At 37.0% G+C, this 21,678-nt stretch overlaps 1 non-coding gene across 1 annotated transcript; it reads left to right on the top strand.

Moving 5' to 3' along the window:
• The first annotated feature begins 20,498 nt into the window (after positions 1–20,498).
• On the top strand, positions 20,499–20,574 carry TRNAA-UGC (transfer RNA alanine (anticodon UGC)). Its single transcript has one exon. It is a non-coding gene; the product is annotated as a tRNA-Ala (tRNA).
• Positions 20,575–21,678: the final 1,104 nt, after the last annotated feature.

Genomic DNA, 21,678 nt, shown 5'->3' with positions numbered 1-21,678 from the left:
ACTATATCAAAATTATGCTTCCTGAATATCTGCTGTAATTCTGTGAAAGACATTAGACAACACTGGCCAAAAACAGTATTTTAAAGATGATGTGGTCCATATTCTCCCAAATCTCCTGCACTAGGAAGCACTAAGTGCCTTACACAGTTAGTAAAGCAAAAGATGGAGGATGATCCCTGAATAGCCCCTCCCATGTGAGCGGAGTGTTCAGCTTCATGCCTGGTGTGCCTGTAGCAAAGATAAACGTGTTTCCCATTACCTGGCATACCCAGTCACACTGCTGATTCACATCTAAGCACCATCATAGCTGTCTGTATGAAGAAGGTGGAAACACAGAGAGCTATTCTGATCTATAATATTGAAACCACCAGGACTTTCTATTTCTCAGAGTAACAATTTGTAACTCACACATTAATTTTTCCTTCAATTATTTAACTCTATGTGTATCAACCACACTGAAAGAGAAAATGAATTACCTCATACCCCAGTTTTATCACAATAAGAAGAACTGAATAACTTATAAGCCTCATCTTCTCTGGTGAGTTATGAACACATTCCCCTTTCTGAGAAGAAAATTAAATTCCTATTGCAACTGGAAACTCTTTTAAGATATTTTATGATTGTTGTTAGGAGGTTTAGAATCATGGAGGCAGTGTTAAAGAGTAAATATACTATCTCCATTTTCTGTCTCTTTAATTGCTGAATTGCCCATGTTAGTACCACAGTTTGACGGTTTACTTAATGTCAATTCCCAGAATAGAAGCCGAGGGAGAACATGTACTATTAGAATCAAGCAACATGATAAATAGCCAAGAAAACACGAGATCATCTAAAATGAACCGTACTTATTTTTATTTTCATAGCAAATATGCATGCAAGATTCAGCACATGTTCAACTCTAACCATCATGGGGGAAACAGTTCTAGTTGGTTTAGACTGGGTAATCAAGAGAAACAGAAAACAGCAACTGTTGGGTGTACTTACTAATGAATCATTGGACATATCAATTATATATATCCTTGTTTTTTTCTGCAAATCAAGATTTTATCAAATTTGAAGACAAAGTGGGATATCTCATTTAATTTTACCCAAAACATACCATTTTAATATTAATTCCATCTAAATTAATTTGCTCAGAGATATAATACATTGTTTCAGCCCTTCAGTGAGAACAATCTGCAATGTTTTTAACAGCATAAACATTCTCAGTTTGGGGGGGGGGGGAGTGCTTTCCAATAAATCAAAGCAAAAAAAAAAAAAATCAATAGCTACTCATGAGCATTTGTGTTCTAGTGTATTGATGAGATTCTAGATAATTCTTCAATTGCATAATCATCAGAAGAAAAATAAGGATTTTTGTTTTTTTTTCTAGAAAATAAAGTGTGAATTCACAGGCCTGCATTGAATTGTTGTTTACATTAAGTAAGACTTTACTCTTCATCTTTTGTGGGCAAATTATAGGATAGAAAGATGAGCAATTTATCCTTCTTGGCATGAGGAGATGCCAACTTTGTGCTTGTAGGGAACATGGAAGCACAAATGCAAAATTGATCACAAATGATCAATCATGGCTGACAATATATGAGGCATAAAATTTACAAGGAAATTCATAAGACCAAGACATTATATGTGGTCATGGCACTAGAACAAGTCTTAATCAAAGTAATAACACTTGAAATATACCCCAAAGCTAGATAAAGTTTGAGGTAGCAAAGAGACTGTACCTTAGGAAGCTTAACCAGCAGTGAGGAGATATAAATGAATCAAAAAGGCAAGAGGAGTGAGCCTGAAACTACACTGGGAAGGATTTTTCAAAGAATTCAAGAACTAGAAGGCTCTGCAGTAGAGGAATTGGACTAAAAACGGAAATGTGCAAATAAAATATTGATGCATTGTAGACATAGAATTTGCATTGATTAAATATAAAGAAAGTAGAAGAAGGATAATAGCTCCAACTTTAATACACAAGACCTATTTACAGAAATGAAAAAGTCAACATGAATAGCACCTTTGGGGAAATATTGAAGAGAGGACATGAATGGATTTGTTTTCTAACCTGCCAAGTTTCAGTTCCTTGTAGGATATCCAAGGCAGATTGTCCAGGAGAATGAAAGGCAGGTCTAGAGATACAATTTCAGGATTCATTGGTGCTTAAATCATGAGAATAAATGAGGTTTCTAAGGAAAAAATAGTCCCACAGAAACAATAGGTTAAAGAGAGAAAAGAAAGTTATTTGAGGAGTGAACCTCGATGTCTGTTAAAAGATATAAAACTAAGATAATGTAAATCAATGTGATTCCCATTTTTGTTGGCCAGCACTTGCCAAGGAAATAGTAGTTTTATTGATATTCAACACCGTGTGAGACAATTCAATGAGGTTTCCGATTTTATTGAGAATTTCACAGCCTGTGGAATGTCCCTCAGGTGATGAAACATATCGAAATAGAATTCTATGGCACTAATGGGGTAACTTTTATTTTCCTCTAACTTTGGAGCAATAAATAAATGCAAGCACTTATGCAGTGCACTATGGAAACGTAAAAACTCAGAAGTGCCAAGCGAATTGTTTTCCGTTGGGCTTATTCTTATCCAAATGGCAACAATTTTTTATTGATCCAATAGCTATCATTCATTTTCATTTTCTTAAGATAGAACCGACTTGTTTTCCTTACCTTGGCCTATGCAAAGGGCAAGGTGCTAGGTAAACATATTCCTTTAGTGAACAAATATTTGTCAGATTCACTATTTTGTCTCATCACTGCAGGTAGAGAAACACTAATATGTGAATAAAAGTGGTACTAATAAAAACAGCAATAACTACATAAGCTGGAATTCCTCCAAACACACTAGTTTGCAAGAAAACAGCTTGCACTAGCATTGAAATTCTCCCCCTGAATTATCTTCTCAAATACTATGTCCGTGTATGTGCTGAAGCCAGTTCTCTCACTCGCCATGGGGTCTACCATTCTCCGGCTTCCTCAACCTGTCTCTAACTCATCACACCTCAGAAGGAGTCATTTCTTGCTAATGCTCACCTTGCTGCCCCCGATGCCTCCTCCTCCTTCTAGTTCACTCGCTGTATGTTTCCGCTTCACTGGTACACTACACTGTTGGGTTTCAGGAGTGCCTACAAAGTGAGAAGAAAGAATCTTCCTCCAAGGAGGGACATACTCTTGTTATCTAAGGAATAAACTAGTGCAGCTTGTATTCTTAATTTTTTTAAGTCTCTTCTAAATTTCAACAACAGAAATCAAAGTCCTCTCTCCCCAACACTCAAGCATAAAAGACCGTGGGAGTTACAGGCAAAATGTTCATTTCTGCGTCACAGTTTCAAAACACACCTCTAAGTCCTGTACCCTTTCTTCTGGGGACACATCATCTCCTGTGCACTTTTCTCTTCACTCAGAAGAAAAGAGTTCCCCCCAAAGGCTTTATTGTTCATGGTAAGGAAAATAAAACACTCCTGTAAGGCCACATTATTCAGTCTCTAACATCAAGAAGAAAAATATCAGGGTGAATATCGCATAATGTTGCTTATATCATCATCATCACCCCCGCCATCATCATCACCACCACCACTGTCATTATTCATAACTGTAGTAAAAAGGATTATTGGTCGCCCTTCTCATCTCCTCCCTGTAACAGGATTACATTCAAACCTGTATCCTAAGTCTGCAGTGCCTCTTCATACAATCAGGGCCTACCCATCTTTCCCTGCCAACCCTGAACTAAGTCACGTGGCTTGCTTGGGTCAACAGGATGCTAATGGATTAGATGCAAGCACAGGCACTGAACATACTTAACTGGATTTTCTTGCTACCGGTACCTTTACCCTCTGCCATGAGAAGAATATGCCAGGAGAGTTCTGGAACAAGAAGAAACACTGGATGTGCCTGAATACAATTCGCAGCCTGGATCCGAGCTCCGCTGACCTGCTCTCAGACAGCAGGGCCCAGCAGGGCCACAGCTGACTTGCATGCCCGTGAGCAATAAACAGTGTTCTAAGTCCCTGAGACTTTAGAGACATTGTTGATGCAGCATCGTCACAAAAGAAATGTATCATAAAGAATAACAAACAAGTGAATAGTGCTATGTGGCTCTTCAGAATAAGACCGTGTGCCTTAGATCAATAAGTAAGTATAAACTACAAAGGATGAGTATACAATATCTATAATAGAATAAAAAAATCTTGCTGTTTGATTGCAATGAGTTGGGCTGGAAGTTGGAGCAGAGCTGGGACACTTATAGAAAATAAAAGTAAAGGAAGCCCTTCCATTCCTTATTCCTTACCAACAACCTATTCAAGAAATTTAAGTACAAATGTTTGTTTGGCTGAAGATGGAAGAAAGATTTTTTTATTTATTTGGATTTGTTTGCATGATCCCCAGAGAGGGGAGAGGATGCAGATATGGAATGTCATGCCTGTACTGTAGTTTAGGGTAGTAGGTAGTTCAGAGGCTGAAGCCAGACTAACTCTACATATTCACTCCTCCACATACTATCTTCTGTGACCGAGCAGTGGTGGAGGAAGAGAAGAGTCACAGAAATGTGCGGAAATTCATTCCCCCGCCTGTGTCCCTGATAGTAGAACACCTTCGGCATTCGGAAGGGCATGGTGGCCACCACAGCAGGACACAACAACCCTGTGGGGCAATACTAAAATGACTGGTACAGAAAGCAGGAATAAATGCAGATACTGGATTCAGACCCAACCAACACGAGAGGATGCTTCCTTGAGCACATTGGAAATCACCTGCTTTGAGGCCTCTTAGAATCAAGTCTTTAATGAAAGGACAGATACTCTTTCTGAGTAGACAGAACCTCAGAGGTAGTGAAATTTATAAACTGCTATTAATGTGGTGAACCCCGGGACAGGTGAGTTATACTACGTTTATCCTTCAAGAAATTTAATTTATTTCAACAAGTATTTATCAAGGATTTACTAAGTGTAAACTGTTATTTATGAGTAAGAATGACAACAGCAAGCCTAAGGCAGTATTACTCATTAGTTCATGCTTGTTTTAAGTGAATTTCAGATGATTTAAGATTGGGAAGCACAATTCTCTCATCTCGAGACATTTGGATTCAGTTTGATTGACAGAACCCAGGACCAACAGCAGGCGAGATGTCGGCGCTTCGGCGATACTCGCTCACAACTAGTTATCTTGACACCGATCACCTATTGGTTCTATCTGCACCACCTCAGTTCTCTTACCTGTAAACTGAAAAATATCTTACACTGGCCCCAGATTAACATCCTCTCCGGGTCTAATTTCACAGTTGAACTTTGGTTCTCAATCCTTTCACTTTATTTTTATATGTCAAATAGCCCTGAATTTTTAAATGCTGTGAGGTCAGTGAAATAACGAATTCTAAGAGGTGGTCAGGGGAAGAAAGTGGACTGGGATTTCCCAGTTATTCTCATCCCAAGGCCACTGTAAAAGTCTTCCATAGCCCTAACTGAGAGGACGGCCTCAAACGAACCAGCAAGTGGACCACTTGCCTCTCTGTCTCTGGTTACGTGTACCCAGTGGCCAAGGTGAATGCCACACGTTCTTGGAAGAGTTAAGTCTGATTTTTCAACATAGTGTGAAGCAACCATTTAAGCAGGTGCCAAACTTGATTTTCTTTATTTTGTTAAAGATTTTCATTTCTCAAACAGCCCAGCAGACATAAGGATTGGAAAAACTTAAAAAAAAGGAAGTCCTTTAGCACACTATAAACCTGACTTAGGCAAAGTAGGACTCATTAGAGTGGCACAGACAGCACGGAGCTAACGCCTCCAGAGGTCGTTATCTATGTCAAAGCTGTCTGTCAGGCTCGGAACAAAGGCACATTTATAAACAGGCGGTACGTTCTAAACATTAAGCATTTTTCACCTGATCCATCCAGGCCTGGAATCTGAATTATTGTTTTGTTTTTTATTTTACTGCTAAGAGATTTATTGGAAAGCAGAAATCCCCAGCATAACTCCACCATTACCAAAACCTGCCTGTTGTTCTAAATATAACAAAAATAAATAACTGATATTCTAAAAAATGAAATGTCATCTATTCTATGCATAACATGCTGAGTAGAACACACTAGAATAAAAGAATAACCATTGTATAAAAATGTACAGCTTCTCCTTCTGGGAAAATATATTGTTTAAACTATTTGTAATGCATACTTATGCAATTACTTAAAATTTTAATATTTACCTAAAAAACGATTAAATAACTTATAAATCACCTATATTTACAGTTTCTCTCATAGTAGTGAAGGATCCTAAATTTTGAGGGGTAAACAATATTTTCTCGTGTTACCTATAATCAAGTCTTCTTTTCTAACATTCTCCTTTTTATTTATTATGGTTGTTGATTTTCAATTTATTTTCTTTTAGTTTCTTGACCCTTCTGCTGTGGTACTTCTACAAAGGGGGCTTAAGTATGTGAATGGATGGATGGATGGATGGATGGATAGATCCCAGTAAGCATGTTATTCAAATTATTTGACACAACTATCCTTCATATACACTGTTTTATAATAAGCCAAAATGGTAAACTATATTCTCACAGGGAAAAGTCAAATAAAACTGGATAAAATACGTGAATCCTATATTTCCCTTAAAGGACCAGTATATCTCCCTAAGGCAATTATGCCCTTTTGTTTCAGATTAAGGCTAAATGCCAATGGCACTTATTATAAGAAAGACACTAGTCTCAACATCTCTGAAACTGTGACTAACACTGGTTAAGGCAAACTAACTAAGGACATCACCAACTGAAATGTTCAATACCCTTTTAAATAGATGACAAAGTGTACCACAATATCAGTGGAGACAGAGCCACCGCAAATGCTCCATCTTCCTGATTTACCACTCGGAGACGAGAAGGTGCTATGCTAAATGTATCTAGGTTTGCCAAAGTCTGGTATTTCCTCATTTCTTATAGATACTTTGGATAAAATACTAAGATCATTAAAACAGATGTTAGGTGCGTTTCCAGTTCAAGATAATCATATTTCAAAGACCGTAGGAAACAAGACATGCAACTTCTAATACCATTCACCAACCTTGGCGATAACAATTTGGGGAGTGAATATTTCTGTACGTGGTGAGGGGTCGATTTGCTCAGGAATACTGCTGCCCAGTGCCCAGTCGGGGAGGAGTGGAGGGGGCCTCATTCTTTGCCATTAGGAGAATTTTAAAAGCACCCTTACAGTCAGGAATGCACTAGTATCAGTTGACTTAGAGCTTTTTTGCTCCCTGACCTATTTTTCTGTCCCCTGGTCACATTTTGGAAGTGGTTAGAAAACCTATGGTGAAACAGGGGAAAGGAGCAGAGCAACTAACTGAGGAAAAAGAGAAAGTAAAATTACCTTTAAAGTTTTTATTTTACATAGACTGAACACTTTAATTTTTGAATTCTGACTTAAAGGAAATAGAGAAATTTTATCACTAACAAGGATGACAAGAAAAGTCATAAATTCTCCAAGAGCATTTATCCAGGGGCAGGAGAACAAATACCTCTATACAGAATAGTTTAAGAAAAGTGGAAATTTAAATAAAATTGCCTTGCAATTGTCAGTTATAAGTACAGCCACTTCAATTAAACTGAGTATCAAAGGCTGGTACACTTAGTAATAACAAACGAGTCCAATGCAAAGAGTATCTGTAGACACTTCACTGCAGCATGAAAAGAATTAAAGAGGAAGTTTTGGCTATGATTACTTGAAGTTTTTTTCTTCCCATTGATTTGATTTTTTTCCATCAGTTTGTCTTAGAATGGGAATCTTCTGCTTAATATTAGTCAGTTTTATACGTTCATGAAAATCAGATGTTTTGTGTCAAAATGGAAAGGGGAAAGATTATGCTTCATAATCCATTAATCCCAAATCGCATAGCTTCATTTATTATGGAGCTGATGAAGCTCAACCCTCAAAGCCCCTCACTTGCATGAGCCCCTTTCAAGTTCTTGGAAGGAAGCTTAGCGATAATTGTTTGAAACTAATAAATGGAGGGTAATTTTGTATTCTTTTAGTTAAAGAGGACCTGTCCCCACCATTGTAAACTGTGGCTTCTACAAAACTTAGATCTACTTTAATGAAATACTCTTCTTTCCTAAATGTGAATGAAATAGAAAATGCCTATATAACTGTGCTATTTACCTGTGTCAAATGATGAAAACATTGTTTCCAAATTACCAAATAATTGTTATGGCTAGTACAAAATTGCTTTTGCGTCTGCTTGCTTTGCCACTGCACTATGTTTTGTTCTGTTTTAATTGGCTTGTCTTCTTTTTTATCGTTTCTTTCTTTAATTATTTTTCAATTTGGGGGCACTTGTATGAATCTAGGTTAGAACAAGTGTGAACCTTGGAAAGCACTCTGAAAATCTCTGTAGGACAAGGACACAGAGAATGACAGTGAGTATGATGCTGACCCTTAGAGTCAGAACTATTCCCAGTACATGCTGTCTCTCTTGTTCACATGTGCTGCTCTTTTCAAATACCTATATGTGATTGTCCAGTTTTACTAATTGTGTTGAAATGTAACATAATCACTTTCATGTATCTTGTTTTCTCAAAATGGTTATATTTTGATTTCCACATGTAAATATGAAATTTTCTATGTAAACCTCAGGTAAAAATATATTGAGATTTACATGCATTCTGTGAAGATTAAAGATTTAGAAGTCAAGGTGCACTACTGTGCACATTGTAATGAAGAGTTATTTACCTCTGTTTTCAACACTTGCTTAATATCACTGCTTAAATTTACTTATGAACCTTTATGGTACCAGTGAAAACAACAACAAGAAGAAAAATAATAACAACAATAATTAATGTTTATTACTTCTGAACATTTGCCTAAATCTCTTCAAGCACTACCTACTTAATCCTTCTAACAAGCCAATAAATGTGTGTTATATATTCATTTCCATAAGAGAGAAATGGGCTAAGTGACAGAGCCCAAAGTCCACTGCACTTAATTCAATTTATTCAACCACTGCTTAGTGAGCATCTTCTTAACACAAGAAATGTCAGAATTCTTTTTTATTAAATAATATTTCATGCAATAAGCAACATTGAGCTTTACTTCTACAGAAATTTGCATAAATTTTGCCTTAAAAAATTCTTCCTTTGTAAGGAGTAGGTTGATGGGATCCACCATGCCCTCTGGTGAGAATGCAGAAAGTCACAGACTTTCTGACAATGTCTTAGAGAAATATGTACATACTAAGATCTAAACATCACCATTTCTGCAGTATGTAATAAGAACTATGAATCAGTTTGAATAAATGAATTATGTATGCACACAACTATATGAACACATCTAAAAATAAGTGTTGAGTTAAACAGGTAAGAAAGAGGATTTACTACAGCAAAATATCACTTATATAGTAACATGTATTTAGAAAAAAATGTTAAGAACAGTAACATAAAAAACAATAGATATTTTTAAGGATATATGCAAATTTAAAGAACTAAACTGAAAAGTCTTAGTTACCAAAAATGGATAAGATATAAAAATTGGGAGCCAATAAAGTTACACAAGGAAGAAATTTTACATGAAATTATAATGACAATCTTTCTCGAATTAAGAAATATTAATTCTAATAATTGATCTAAAATTCTAGAGGAATAATAACCAGATGACTATGTTTCACTCCAAGAGTTATGATTCAATATTTTGATGCAGACTAGCTTTGCTTGAGATCAAATTCTACTTAGGGGTCGGAATGCAATATAAGACTCAGCATTACATTGGCAGAACCATCAATCACCGAAGATAGTCCCCTCTGGTCACTAGCCATCGCTGGTCTCATTTTATTAGATTATTTATTCAAGTAAAAAACATTTAATTAAATTCTCACTCGAATAGCTAGAAGTGATAAAAACAAAACAAAACAAAGGTGTACCCATGTAAAGCAGTGTGTTAAAGTATAGTTTATCTCTTTTCATCATTTTGCGAAAAGAGAATTTCTCAAAATGTGGGTTGTCATAAATAAGATTCCTGCAGAGGTCTCCTGTAGTATTACTATCTGGTATATATGTGTGACTCTCTCTTCTCTTATACTTTCTACAGATAGAGATAGAAATAGATATAGAGATATTGGTTCTTAGTAAAAAAGTACAGTCTTAATAGAAAATATTTAATCACCTTTCATTAAGAATAATTACTGTTTAACTATATAAAATGATAATAATCTCTATATGTCAGATGTTGCTATATTTTGCATTAAGGAATTTGAATGAGATATCTATTCTCGTATTACTCAAGTTGATAAAATGCTTTTCAACAGTTTTCTTCATAGGTGATGCGTGGTATATTTAAAAACATATTCTAGAAGCTGACTATGTAGTTAGTAAACCAAGAGCTAAATAACCTCAGATTGGCAATTCAAGCCATATATTTGTGTCATTTCTTTAGTTATTTTTTTCCCTGTGTTGTTTTGACAAGAGCATTTCTCTCCTTTGTATTGCTCAGTTTAATATCACTTCCATCATCATTCTCTGTACACTACATAGTATCTTGCAGCTTATTTCTCTTTTTCACTAGATTGTGCAGTTCTCTGAGACTCGCTTGCCTATCTTTATCACCAGGAAAAATAACCAGCTTGGTTCCTGTCTACATATTTGTGTAAAAGAATTAGGAGAGGGATGAGATTGATATCACTGAGATACAGTAACATTTCTGAGTTTTAATTGGAGGCCATCTTGAAAATAGAGCTGAACAAGTATCTAGTGAGACTATGGGGCAAAAATAATTTCACCTTTGTTGTCTTCCATGTAAGGGTATTTGAATAAGCAACACACTACATATGTATAAAAGTCTGCTAGTAAAAGACATTTCAGTTGGCAGCAAACTGGGTGCAAACTGGTTTCTTTAGATGCAAATCACCAGGAACAGAAAGGTCACGTTATCAGTAGTGGAACATTAGCACTGGTCAGTTGGTTTGCTCTCACTCTTGGAACCGAAATGCATTTCAGGTATAAGAACCATTATTTCCAGTAGCCCAGTTGAGTTGGCAGGGTGGAAGAATAACCTGCAGCAGCTTGGTTGGTGGTCATGCGGCCATCAGTCCCCTCAAAATGCAAGATATAATAAAAGGCTGCAAATGTTGAGTGGAATATCCAGCCAGGGCTGCATGAAACAAAAGTCCTAGTGGAATAATAACCAAACCCAGCTTTCTGTTGGGTGCTTGTCACTGTGAAGAGTGCCAGCTCACTTCCTCTTAAGAAAGGCATCATGAATACAGCTGGACAACAACTTGTTGGAGTTTCCTTCATGACTAGCAATTACCTGCATCCTTGAAAGATAGAAGGAAAGGCATGTGGAGGATCAGCAAGGGTGGACAGCTGGTCAATCCTCTGGCCTGGAACTAGATAAAAGGCTCAGCAGTGCTGTTTAAATGTGGAGTGTCATTAAGTTGGCGTTTAATTGAACACTAAACAATGTCACTAGTACAACCATGTTGCTAATGTTTAACCCTAAAGTAGTCAGATTCTGTTATCTGTCTTCTGGTGGCTTCTTAAAATGTCACTTATCCATGGGCTATCTTGGGAGAAATAAAGAAGATATCAATGGTAGTGAAAAAAATCTATCTATAAAATTATAACCTTACTTCTTTCTGGGCTCATTTACAACTGTGTCAGTATAAGACATGACTATAAATCAGTGTGTACAGAGCCAACGTAATGCCATTTTAAAATACTTGTTAAATCAGTGTTTATTTTCTTTTTTTATTTAAGTATAGTAGTTACAAAATATTATATTAATTTAGGTATACAATATAGTGATTTGACATATATATATGTACACTTTATAATGTAATCACCACACTAAACCTAGTGTTTAAAATACAAATTCAAAGACATTTGACACTTTTCAATCATTCATTTTAACATAACTTCTTTTTTACTGATTGGTTTTAGAAAGACAGAGAGAGGAAGGGAGAGAGAGAGAAAGAGAGAGAGAAGCAGTCAACTATTGTTCCACTTTGTTGTGTGTTCACTGGTTGCATCCCATATGTGCCCTGACTAGTAATAGAACTTGCAACCTTGGTGTTTCAGGATGATGCTCTAAACAACTGAGCTAACCAGCTAAGGCTACAATCATTTACTTTAAATTTGATTTATTTTTGGTAAAAATGTGTTGATGCTTTTGAATAGCTGGTAAGTTTTAAGGTATCCTGAGATGACATTGACAGACTTCTGAGTCTCCACCTGTGACATCTACTACCTAATCACACACACTCTTCTGTCACTGCCAATCCTGAGATTACCTGTCTGTCCCCAGATACATCTGTATTTGTATAATCTGTTTGGCTTTATATCCATTTATATATCTGTTACCTAATGCGATTAATTTATAGAACTCTGATGACCTAGATTTGGACCAAAACACAGAGCATTGTTTAGAGAAAAAGTTTTAGTCCGTGTGGATGTGGCTTTGTGAGCATGAGGAAAGCATGATGAGTCACAGGTAAAATCCAAGGGTAACAGGAGCAAAACAAGGAAAGATGGTTAGAGACAGGCTGGCTGTCTCTGGAGAGCCAGTTCAGGAACATTTCTGAGTGAGTAAGAAACACACCGTAGACAATTAAGATCGGCAGAATGTCTTTGAGGAGAGGGATCAGGAACACTTCTGAATCAAGGAGACACAGGAATCAGCCTGGTATATCAGACAAACTCTGGGTTATTTCATGATCAAGCCAGGCTTTATGTCTTAAAAATGCATCCAAAAGTGATGTGGGATTCCCTTTATCTAAGAGAATTGAGAAAGATTGCTGTAAAGTTATGTCAAATCACTTTCAATTTATTGAATACATACGATTACCTACCTGGTGCCAGGCACTGATCTCAAGTAAGGTATGATCATGAGCATGATGTTACACATTGACTTCAAGAACCTTTCACTCTGTTGGAAGAAGAAGGTGATTTCAAGATTTTTTGAACATTTTAATGAGAAAGTAGTAAGTACAGGGTGCTTGGGAACACAGAGAAAGAATACCTAAATTAGTCTAAAGGGAACACTGTCTTCTTATAGGAAGTAACATCCAAACTGAAACTCTACAGAGAAAATAGGAATCAGCCAAGTACCAGGAAACAGGAGAGAGGTGAGGGGAAGAACAGTTTTCTAATCAGTGTCCTAGAATCAAGGGCATTTGTGCTATGAGAGAAGACTAGAAAGATAAAGAAAGAGACCCAGAAAGTCCCTGGGGATTTTAATTACACAAAGGATGGACAAATTGGAAGACTTTAAAAGAGGTTCTGTATTTCTGTACTAGAAAGATGACATTCACAGCAGAGTGGAAAAAGATCAGGACAGTGAATAAAATTAAGAGTGGGGAGACCAGTTAGGAAATTGTTGCAGCATTCCAGGCCAGGAATGGTGGTGGCCTGAGAAAAGGGGGAAATAATGGTGATGAGAAAAAAATAAAGGGATTTGAGATGTATTTAGGAGACAGAAGTAGAAGACCAAAATGAGTCTGCTCAGTACCAAAATGAGTGTGTTGATTAAGAGATAAATAAACTAAAACTGAGAATATCCTGGACTTTGCAATTATTTTGAAGAACTTTTCTATAGTTTATGCCCAGTGAGTCCTTATAACATATGCACAGAGAGGTTTGAAGCTATAAAGAAAGAGTTAAGAATGTTGTTGAAGAGACAAAAGTGTAGGAATAGTCTACAGAAAACAATTCGCCTCTTTCAGTCCTTGATTTGGGCAGAAGAATTTCTGTGCAATAAAAAGAGAAGCCTCATATTAGGTTGATCTTCACAGTTTCCATTGCTTAAAACCTTGTCATAAAAATCAGTGCAGTTTTCCTATCTATTTCAAGTCATAGACAAGGACAATCTCATGACATATGCATAACAACCTACAACTAAATCAGAAAAGATTTAGCTGATAAGTCACTTCAAGTGTAAGTCCTGAATGTTCCTTCTGGCAGAAAAGCCTGATGCTGCAGTAATAGAATGATCATTCTGTCCCTGACCAATTTAGCGAAACAATCTCCCAGTGGGCTGTTCTGGGATTACAGTCTGGCTGAAACCTGGGGGTGACATTCCGTTTCCCAAGCCTGTGGTGTCTATACTACAAATTACTCTTCCTTTCACATACCCATCCATCAAGTTTCAAACCACTCAAGGGTCTCCAAACTTTTTACACAGGGGGCCAGTTCACTGTCCCTCAGACCATTGGAGGGCTGCCAAATACAGTGGTCCTATCACTGACCACCAATGAAAGAGGTGCCCCTTCCAGAAGTGCAGTGGGGGCTGGATAAATGGCCTCAGGGGGCCACATTGCGGCCTGCGGGCCGTAGTTTGGGGATGCCTGTTTAGCCCCAGACATCTTGGATCAGAAAACTCCAATTCTATTCATCACACTTTAGATTCTCCAAGACATACATATCTCACTAAAACCAAGCATGAACAAAACGGCATCTTTCACACACAGAAGAAAGTCTCACCCTGCGACCTCTCATTCCAACCGACCATCATCTGGATGCCTCTCTGCTTTCCTCATGCCAGTTCTGCTCACCTGACCATCTCCCTCAGTGTCCAAAGCCCCTGGCTCCGTCATTCTATAATCTAGTCTGTGGTCTAAGTGTTGATGGGAAAAAATCACAACAAGGGGAAATCTTTGATCAAACCTTCAACACCCTCTTCACACTTCTTCCACCATCCTCAATCCTAGTGAACCTTCTGCTACATTGGAATCATAGTGAATATTGAGACCATGAGAAGAGAAATGCCTTCATTCTCTAACCCCAAATCCAAAGCCGCCCTCCCTGCTCATGGTAGCAAAGCATGGTGACTGAGTGTGAAAACAGCCTGAATTCAAAACCAGGCATCCCTGCCAACTGGTAACTATGGCTATGTCCTTTAACCTTTCTAGGTTAACTGTAAAAGATTAATTGATACATACAAACTTCATAGAACCATGCCTCAGTTCGAAAGGATTATATTGTTTATAGAAGTAGATTAATAAGAAGGATAACCGTCTGAAGGTCAGATGAAAAGTCACCCAGAATCTAGGAAATCCTGAGTGTCCAACTAACTAAGAGAGCAAAGTCCAATGTAGAGTGAGCTTCTTTGTGCATGAAGGTACCTCCAAGAGCAATGAGAGCTCCTGACCTAGGGCACTTACAGCCCGAGCTGGGAGAGGAGAAATGATTGAATATGTGGAGGTCGCTGTTGTCTCATATTTATGTAGGAAGGAAAGAACTCCATGCAGCAAGCAACCCAGGAGCCCCAGAGCACAGGGCTCTCCCAGGGGCAGTGTCGAGGGCACTCCGCCCAGTTCATGGTGTGGGATGAGAATAGATTCTATTAGATAGTCTTGTAATATTAGTTGCCAGCTGAGGAAACACCAGGATTAGCAAGACTTCACTTGAAGGATAGGAGCAGTGGGGACCTTCAGATGTCAATGCAATGTTGCCTCCAGAAGACCGTTTGGAGGAAGTCTGTGGTCCCTGGCTCAGGTCTGAAAGGCAAAGTGAAAACAATGTGCAAAGAGCAAAGCTTCCAGTACCTGTAACAACCAGTCCCTGGTCTGGACAGTTAAGAGGATAGGGTGAGACTGCTTCAGGCTGGGGGTGAGGGAGGGGGAGAAGTGTCCTTAGGGGATGGGACAAATTGGTAAAACAAACTTTTATAAAATCAAGTTTATATTAATTATCTGTGTTCTTGCCTCTCCGAAATAATTTTGGTCACATGTATGGACAACCCCCTCAGAGTCAGCAAGTCACCTATAAAGACAAACTATGATATGTATTATTGATAAATAGTAATGTGCTTTCTAATCTCAAAAAATTTTCTGTATCTTTTTTTGTGTGTGACAGAGACAGAGAAAGAGAGAGAGACAGAGAGAGGGACAGAGAGGGACAAAGAAACAGGAAATGAGAGAGATGAGAAGCATCAATGCTTTGTTGCGGCTCCTTAGTCTCCTTAGTCGTTCATTGATTGCTTCCTCACATGTGCCTTGACAGGGGCAGGGGGGAGGGGATACAGCAGATATAGCAGAGCAAGGGACCCTTTGCTCAAGCCAGCGACCTTGGACTCAAGCCAGCTACCCTGTGCTCAAGCTGGTGAGCCCATGTTCAAACCAATCACCGTGGGGTTTCAAAACTGGGTCTTCTGCATCCCAGTTCGATGCTCTATCCACTGCTCCATCGACTGGTCAGGCTGTCTGTATCTTATATTCAATGAGTTCCTAGTATTTTAGGTAAATCCCTCTACACCCAGAAATTGTTCTAAAATTGATGGTGTCTTGGAACTGAATAAATGCAGTGAGGCAGTTAAGGAAACACTCAAAGGGATGTTGGCATAAGCTAGTTGAGGCTATCAATTTATATTAATCCCTTCATGGCTTAATAAGACTTAGAGTTGTTTCAGGCAACCAAAAATCTATAGGTGGTCTCTAGAGTCCTCACTTCAGAGCTGAGTTACAGCAATCATTGAAACTACACACACACAAAAAATCTAAGGATACACACATTTCTTTGTTTATTTCACAGCAATTTAAATCAAAATGATCCTACACTACTAAGTCAAATTTCTGACAAAGTGACAGAACTTTGTCACTGTTCTGCCCTGCAAGAGGAAAAAGGCCATGATAATAAAATTTATTATCATGGACTTTGGAGCTAGATTACACAGATTTAAATTCTAGTTAAAATCAGATGTTTGTGTGATCTTAGGAAAGTATATACTTAAACTCCCTGTGTCTCATTTCCTACTTTTGTAAAATAAATAAAATCAGAACCAATCATAGTTTGACATGAAGGCCCAGTTAATCTACGTAAAAGTACTTATAACATATATGGTACATATATGTTTTCATAGTATTATCTGCATTGACCCTGTACTTACTTTTCTACTATAGTTATTGTTATGTGCATTCAATAGAAAAAAATTTTGAAATTTTCTCAAATTTCTGAGTTTTTCATTCACTGCAACATATTTTTTCTTAAATTTAAAAGATACATTTCTTTTTATCTAAACTTTTTACAATTTTGTGTTATTCTTTGATTAGTTAGATTTATGCAATGATCTGGAAAATAAGGATATTTCCAAAGACTCTAATAATGAGAGAACAGAGATGATTCAGTGACAACCCATAAAAAGGATGGCTTCCAACTCCCGATTCCCAGAAAAAAAGAGAAAAGTATTTGCTGTATCCAGAGGAGGTATCCAAACAGAAGCCTCAGCAACAACAAAACTCAAAAGCTAAACCGGTGTCTGGCAGAAAATGAATCATTTATGAACTGCAAACTAAGACTTCATTGAATGTTTACATAAACAATGGCAGATCAAAAACAAACAGAACTGTGTTACCATACCACAAAAGTTCAGCCCACCTGTTTCATTTGTCTTCATCCTTTGTGCTGCACTTGATTGGATATTGGACTATAATTAGCACTTAAAGATCATTTAGTAAATATAAAAAATTATAGTCTTTTTATTATTATTAATTTTAATGGGGTGACATAAATCAATCAGGATACATAGCTTCAGAGAAAACATCTCCAGGTTATTTTGATATTTGATCACCCAAAGTCAAATTGTCTTCCATCACCTTCGATCTGGTTTTCCTTGTGCCCCTCCCCTCCCCCATCCCTTCCTCTCTTTCCTCTCTCACTCCCATAATCCCCACACTCTTGTCCATGTCCCTGAGTCTCATTGTTATGTCCCACCTATGTATGGAATCATATAGTTCTTAGTTTTTTCTGATTTACTTATTTCACTCAGTATAATGTTATCAAGGTCCATCTATGTTGTCATAAATGATCCTATGTCATCATTTCTTATGGCTGAGTAATATTCCATAGTATATATGTACCACATCTTCTTTATCCAATCATAGTGAAGGGCTTTTTGGCTGTTTCCATGTCTTGGCCACTGTGAACAATGCTGAAATGAACATGGGACTGCATGTGTCTTTAAATACCAGTGTTTTCAAGTCTTGGGGGTATATACCCAGTAGAGGGATTGCTGGGTCATATGGTAGTTCTATTTTTAATTTTTTGAGGAACCATCATACTTTCTTTCATAGTGGTTGTACTACTTTACATTCCCACCAACAGTGGATGAGGGTTCCTTTTTCTCCACAGCCTCTCCAGCATTTTTTATTACCTGTCTTGTTGATGATAGCTAATCTAACAGGTGTGAGGTGGTATCTCATTGTAGTTTTAATTTGCATTTCTCTAATAGCTAATGAAATTGAGCATCTTTTCGTATATCTGTTGGCCATTTGTATATCTTTGTGGGAGAAGTGTCTGTTTATGTCCTCTTCCCATTTTTTATTGGATTCTTTGTTTGTTTGTTTGTTGTTGAGTTTTATGAGTTCTTTGTATATTTTGGATATTAGGCCCATATCTGTGCTGTTGTTTGAAAGTATCATCTCCCATTTAGTTGGCTGTCTGCTTGTCTTGTTGTCATTTTCTTTTGCTGTGTACACAATGGAGAAAAGAAAGCCTCTTTAACAAATGGTGCTGGGAAAACTGGAAAACCACATGTAAAAGAATGAAACTAAACTACAGTTTGTCCCCATGTACTAAAATTAATTCAAAATGGATCAAAAACCTAAATATAAGACCTGAAACAATAAATTACGTAGAAGAAAACATAGGTACTAAACTCATGGACCTTGGTTATAAAGAGCACTTTATGAATTTGACCCCAAAGGTAAGGGAAGTGAAGGCCAAGATAAATGAATGGGACCACATCAAAAAATTATAGTCTTAAATCCTTTACAATATTATAAGAAACAATTATTATGTATGACTAACTTTTTATGACAATGAATGTTATGAGTTAATAAAGTAGTGTGTTTCTTTAAAATATACATCTTGTATAAGAATACAAAAACAGCATCTTTTAGTGTAATACATGATGAGAGCACAAAAAAAGTCTTCTTTTTTAAAGATGGTTAATTCTGCTTTTTGTTTTTTCTCTGTCCTTTTGTCTTATCATTCCCAGGCACTCCTAACAGAGTTTGCCCTGGTAATAGCTGACTGTTCTTTTTGATATAATCACTCCTTGCTCCTACGGACAAGGCAATATCTTTTGTGATTAGAGAGGGACAGCCCTGTCTATCTCGATTAGTCACGGGTACTCAGCAGTTCACTACATGTATCACCACTAATTGCAGCAAAAGTATTCATCTGGCCTCCTCTCCTTTTGATGTTTTCTTTTCTTCCCAAACAAACCAGGCAACGAGTAACTTTATCCCTACAAGGTGCTCTGGGATTGAAAAACTTGAGATGCCTCCACATTATCATTGTTTGGAAATAATTTTACTTTGAATTATTTTAGGTGCTTTGCACAAGAAATCAGGTCTCTTAATTAGCAACTCGTGCACTCTCGAAATTTAAACTACGAATGTTTTCTTAAAGATACTGCCTACAGCAATAAAGAATTAAAAAACACTGTGTCGTGTTTGGGGATGTACATTCAGATAAGTGTTTCAGAATTTTTTAATTTGAATTTGTGTCTAAAGTCTTACCTGCTTTTTAAATATTTACAATGAAATTAGGAACTGGATTGCAAATTAAGATTATTAAATATACTTAACAATACATGAAACCTGTGTAATTTTATTAACCAATGTCACTCCAATAAATTCAATTAAAATATATTTAACAGTAATAAATAATATTAAATTAAGTAATTTTGAAAATTCTCAGAGAATACTGCCTCATAAAACTGGATTGTCATTTTCAGTCTCTTTTGTTACATTTCTTGCCAAATGTAATTCTTTATAACATAACAATGATAATTATTAAATTTAAACTCTTAATTCAGACATAAATACAGTATAGGACATTTTTTATGTTGTTTGAAGAAATTTTTAATCAATATTTTAGATATTATTCTCTCAATTTCTAACTCCTTCTCCCATTGTTTAAACAAATAAAATCAAAAGTGAATAATGACTCTGGCACATGAATTAAATAATGGAAGTTCACTGTGGAACACTTGATTATTACATTTTAAAAAGAAGAAAATAACAAAACGATATGATCAGGACTGTGACCCTCACTGAGGTCGACTTCACGTTGTGAATTATAAAATAATTAGCACAGGTTAATACATGGCAGCAAGTTAATTACAATGTAAGAGCTGAGAGCATTTTATTATCTAAAAGTCAGCCAGAAACCAGGAATGGCTTTGGAATTACTAACGATGATTGAATGCAGATGTAGGGTTGAGGGCAAGGGTCAGGGTAGTTGGGGGCATATAGCAGCGGCACAGGAAACTACAGGAATTTCACAGCCCACCTATGGTCACAACTAGCCAGCAGTACTACTAGGTTTATGCATTTACTTCTTTGTGAGTTAAGATGCATTTTATTTCACTACCAGCCCAAATCTAAAAGCCAGGGTGGATACAAACATGGTCAAAGAGGAAACAGACAAAATCAAGTAAAAATAAAGTGAAAGTCAGAACTGAAGCTGTGGAACTTAATTTTTGAAATTAAGAGCAAGCAAAGAGGAAAGAAGAGTTGAGCCCTGGCTTATTGGCTCAGTGGTAGAGCGTCCGCCCTGCATGTGGATGTTCTGGGTTCAATTCCCAGACAGGGCACACAGAAGCACCCATCTGCTTCTTCACCCCTCCCCTTTGTGCTTCTCACTCTCTCTCTCTCTTCCCCTCCTGAAGCCATGGCTCAATTGGAGCAAGTTGGCTCTGGACACTGAAGATGTCTCCATGGCCTCCAACTCAAACGCTAAGAAGAGCTCGGTTGCCAAGCAATGAAGCAACAGCCCAGTTGGGCAGAGCACTGCCCTCTAGTGGGTTTGCCAGGTAGATCCTGGTTGGGGCACATGCAGGAGTCTGTCTCTCTGCCTCTGCTCATGTCATTGAATTAACAAAAAAAAAGGAAGAGTTGAGAAAAACAACATGAAATTTGAAATTTTTTTTCAGAATTCTAAGTTTACATACTCTTTACAAAGCCAAGTAATAAGATAAACATCCCTTCCGAAATGTACTGTTTTAAAATGTTGCAAGGTTTATAACACTAAAGTGGGTTTGAAACCCTCAAAACAATCTTTAATCATCAACAAAAAGAGCAAATCAGTTCTCTATGGAAAAACTCAGAGTTAAATTTAAACACATCAAAATGTAATATAAATAAAACCAAAACAGAAAAACACAACCTTTTTCAATACCCTATGTTGAAAATATCTGGTGGAAAAATTGTTAAATGAATAAATACAAATGTTAGGTTGCCAGAATAATGGGCACAACCCTATTTGTACTCTGTCTTCTTTAGCCACATGAAAAACTCTATTGATTCATTTTCTGTGAAAGGTGAAGAAGAATTACTTTATAGTTAAAGCCTACTTTCAATGACTAAAATCAAATTATCAACCTTTTGCATTTTTAAATCATAGGATGAATGGATACTTGAGAGAAAACCAACCACAACATTTTACTTTAAAGGGCAAGTCCAAAAATACATGTATAATCAACAAACACATGACTTCCTACAAATTCAAGGTTCTATTATCTCTGGCAAGACAAAAACTAATTAGATTTAACTAGACTAGAATACAAGACTGCACTTATGTAAAAAAATAAAATCTGACATGTCCTTTGTTGGTCACCCTAGACCAGTGGTAGTCAACCTGGTCCCTACCGCCCACTAGTGGACATTCCAGCTTTCATGATGAGTGGTAGCAGAGTAAC

This window comes from Saccopteryx leptura, chromosome 1 (genome assembly GCF_036850995.1).
Source record: "Saccopteryx leptura isolate mSacLep1 chromosome 1, mSacLep1_pri_phased_curated, whole genome shotgun sequence".
In the NCBI taxonomy this organism is placed as follows: domain Eukaryota; kingdom Metazoa; phylum Chordata; class Mammalia; order Chiroptera; family Emballonuridae; genus Saccopteryx; species Saccopteryx leptura.
The sequence above is the reverse complement of the archived record's forward strand: the minus strand, read 5'-3'. Positions and strand labels throughout refer to the sequence as shown.